Raw genomic sequence first — 4,223 nt, forward strand, 5'->3', positions numbered from 1 at the left:
CCCCAAACCCTGCAAGACCTGCAAGCCCCAGGAGCCCCCCGAACCCTGCGAGCCTGCAGCATCCCATAYGCCTGCTGTCGCGCTGCCCTGCCACCGTGCTGGAGGCTTTGGCTGTGCTGCAAACAGGCACGCTCCGCTGTAACATAAGTGACTGGACCACCTCACGCATGGGGAAATGCTTCTTTTTGGTAGTTTACTAGCTTATGYTTTGGAGCATATTTAATTTCTGCTTGGCAATGGAGGCCCAGGAAAATCCTCTAACGCAAGAACTCCAGATAGTTATCAGTGATCCTGAAATAAAATCCAGCTGTAGCATTTAGTGTTGTGATGCTGCTTCACACCGCTCTCGGACAAAAGCGAGGGCCAATGCCTCGCAGTGCTAGGGAGAGAAGGGAAACGAGACGAGATCTCAACTTCCCCATGTAGCGAGCAATTTCCAGTGGCACAGGCAATATTTATGTGAACAGAAACCCACAGCTTGGGACATTGCTTTTTCTTTTTTTAAAGCATATTCTGGTTTTATCACAGGCAAAATCAGTTAGGGAAGAGCATCTGGCAGCTGGGAGCCACCAGCACAAGCATTTGCCAACAGACGGTCTGCAGTTTACTCAGTTAAGTAACTGCGTGCCTGCCAGACGAACGGAAAATGAATTGGCGAAAACACGAGAAAATAGGCAGCAGAGAACAATCATGTCTTGGCAGAGGCAGGCGAGATGACCTAGCACGACTTCTCCGTCAATACCTGCTCTGTTTGAACGATTCAGTTGGCAGCTGTAATTCCCCTTCAAACGTGTAAAAGATCTCTCCCAACAAGTGGGCAGCCTCCCCRAAAAATGCTTGGGACAGTCACCATCACCCCGCGCTCTTGCCGCAGCCCTGCGGTTCCCCCGCGGAGGCACCACTGGGGAACCCAGCTGGAGCGCGCGGGGAAGCCAGTGCGGTCCAWGCGTGTGGGGAAGCCAACGTGGTCTGAGTGCGCAGGATGAGCACACAGGGAAGCCAACACGGTCCGAGTGTGGGATGAGCGTGCGGGGAAGCCAATGCGGTCCAAGCGTGCGGTCYGAGTGCGTGGGATGAGTGCGCGGGGAAGCCAACATGGTCTGAGCATGTGGGATGAGCGCACGGGGAAGCCAATGCGGTCCGAGTGCGTGGGATGAGCACGTGGGGAAGCCAACGTGGTCCGAGTGTGTGGGATGAGCATGTGGGGAAGCCAACATGGTCCAAGTGCRCGGGATGAGCATGCACCCACCCCAGACAAGGCAATTACGTCCCAGCTCATTAATTAACCCTTCTGCAGAAAGGGATTTGGCTAAAGGAGCTGCCAGGAAGGCTYCACGCTCCCCCCATTCATCACCAGTACGGTTCACCAGTAACATGACCAGCTTCCATTTCTGAGTGCTGCTTAATGAAAACACAAAAACAGAAGCTCCTGCTCAGCTAGAAAGACATGCTCTAATCAGGAGTAAATTAGATGCTTGCCACTCCGAAACATAATTTCCCATAAAATGAATGCTGGTTCCTAGATCTGGAATGCTAGCCTCTTCCTTTTCCTTCAGGACGTGACCAGCAGTGCCCATCTGGCAGGCTCAGCTTGGACTCCTGAACTGCGACAGACGGGTACTCTTGCTCCATGGTTGAGAAATTAATGCAGTTATTGAACCAAGGAAATGCTCTGTGGGGCTGATGTGTTGGTTCTGAGAGGATCTACTGCAGCACCAAAATAAATGACTTCACATGCYTGCCAGCTCCGGGCTCCCGGGCTCGGAGGGCGAAGACAGCCTTCCTGGTGGGAACCCCTCCCTGATCTCTATCTCTGCAACTACTTTGCACAGACAAGCATGAGGAGACCAGGTTTGCCAGCAGGTTTTGGAGATACACCGCTCAAGACTGTTTGCATAAAAAGCACTTTTGTCAACTAGGGTATAACATGCAATTGAAAGAAAAGAAAATGTGCTTAATTACAGGACATGGGCATTTTACCATTATATAATTAAAAGCTTCAAATCTGGTCTGAGATATACCGAAATATTAATAACGTATTTTGCTGGGCCCAAAAGAAAGGCTATTGCAGTGAACACCTACTGAACCCCAACTTTAATTTTCATGGTATTTGCTAACTAAAGGCTTTATGACACCTGTTGTCAGGTAACAAAAAGAATCTTAAAAGTGAATGGCAATGTGATCTAAAAACAAGTGCAGTAGAAGGTAGAGAAATAAAGCCAAGAACTGTCTCTGAAGAACATACAGTGAAGAATTTCCGTTAAAGGTCAGCTTTTAATACCTTCGTTTCTTAGAACAGCCCCCACCCTCCTTTACCAGTGCTGATAACTTCTCTGCGACCATGTATGCAGCAAGGTACTAGACAAGATAAACATAAGAATCAGGATTTAAATAAATATTGCTATAAGGACTGTACAATGCCAAAACTTTTGCACGTTTGCAGAACGAGACAAAAGCCAGGCRCTGTTCCAAGGAATCTGCATTCCCCACGAGCTGCGCAGCCACACGCAGCGGTCCCGGCCGAAACAGAGGCTTCCTTCTGCCTTCTCGGCGCTCAGCGCGCAGAGCCGTCTGGCAGGCTGCGGGTGACGAGCCCGCTTGTCATCCTGCGAGAGCCTCGCTCCTCAAGCGCTGTTAACCGGGAAGCGCCTGCGCTCGCCGCCTGGCGCACCCTCACCGCCGGCCGGCGAAGGGAGATGCAGCGGCTGTGTCAAGCCCTCCCCTCCTGGGGGCAGAGGCTGGCTGGCACGGTTCTCGGCGTCTGCTCAGCGGATCCGACCTGCAGCAGGGAGCRGATAAGTTCGTTCGCGTTAAGGATGTCCCTTACGGAGGTAGGGACAATCAGGGCTGGAGGAGGAGGATAACGCRGCAGGACAGCGCTCCCTCGGCGCCCTTTGTCTGCACTCCACCTTGCCATGGCGCCGGGTGGCGGGGCGAAAGGACCCCTCGCTCCTTTGTAAGGGCACGTCAGACCTGCCCGATGGAAAACAACACCGCCAAAGAATATAAATCTGAAACAGAAACTAAATGCTCTCCAACTCGCCTTTCTGTCCATCGTTGCAGAGGCAGCGGACAAACATCCAGAGCCAAGGCCCAGCCTCTTGTCTTCCCACGTCTAGACGGTCACCGTTTCTCACTCCCTAGTCTTCATTATTATAGGGCTATGCATGCCCAAATGCAGAAGTTCCTTCAGTCGCAGCTGTCACAGAACCATTAAGGTCTTATCATAAGAATTATTTATTCAGGCCTTGCTGAAAATTTGTTCCAGGAAATGAAACTTCAAGTAGTAGTAACAGTCTTGTTAACACGGTAATAACAACACACTGCCATCTGAATTACAAACGAGTGTGTTAAACCTCACAGATTCCTATGAAGCTGGTAAGTACAATTGTGAATTCTGTGCGGTAAATAGCCAAAAATGCAGGGTTTTGTAAATTGTTCCGCTTAGGTGGAGGAGAAGGGGACCGAGCCGATTACAGTGCTCCAAGTGCAGTCACAGGAGCTGCCTGCCTCCGTGAGCGCGCAAGGAAGGAACCCATCCCCACGCGTTTCCTGCCGTGCTGCCAGCTCCTGGAGCGCTCTCCGTGGCGCCGCTGTCCTCCGCCACGGGCCAGGCTGCCTGTGAACTTTTCCGTAAGCGAGACCCGTCGGTCTGCAGGGGCCTGGCAGAGACAACGGGGCTGCTTTGTTTTCACAAAAAAGGTTGGAAAAAGTATTATTGACAACATCCTGTGATGCAAATGTTGGGTTGTGAGAACCCACCTGCTGGGACGCTGAGGCCAGGTACTGCACACAGATGGTCCCTGGAAAGAAACCAGCACTTGSGAAAAGAGTTTTAAACGAAAGCGCCATGGCAGATGTGGCAGTGCTGCTCGGCTAAGCGCCCGCTGGAGGCTCAGCCCTGGCTGCCTGGTCCTTCAGGCCTGCCGCGCTCTTGAGATGGGGCGGTGCTCTCGAGGCCACGCTGCAAATCAGCCGGGCAGGCGGCTCCACGTGTGCTGTGCATGGYCCGGCCTGCACGGCTGGGTGTGCATGGGTGTGCCTGCACAGCTGGGTGTGCACATCTGGGTGTGCACGGGTGTGCAGGCACGTCTGGGTGTGCACGTCTGGGTGTGCCTGCACGGGTTTGCCTGCAGGAATGGGTGTGCACGGGCGTGCCGGCACGGGTGTGTCTGCGCGGCCGGGGCGGGCGCCACGGCGTGGCGGGGGGCGGCGGCCCCGGA

The sequence above is a fragment of the Apteryx rowi genome, unplaced genomic scaffold (genome assembly GCF_003343035.1).
Source record: "Apteryx rowi isolate R43461 unplaced genomic scaffold, aptRow1 scaffold_2, whole genome shotgun sequence".
NCBI classification, from domain to species: Eukaryota; Metazoa; Chordata; class Aves; order Apterygiformes; family Apterygidae; genus Apteryx; species Apteryx rowi.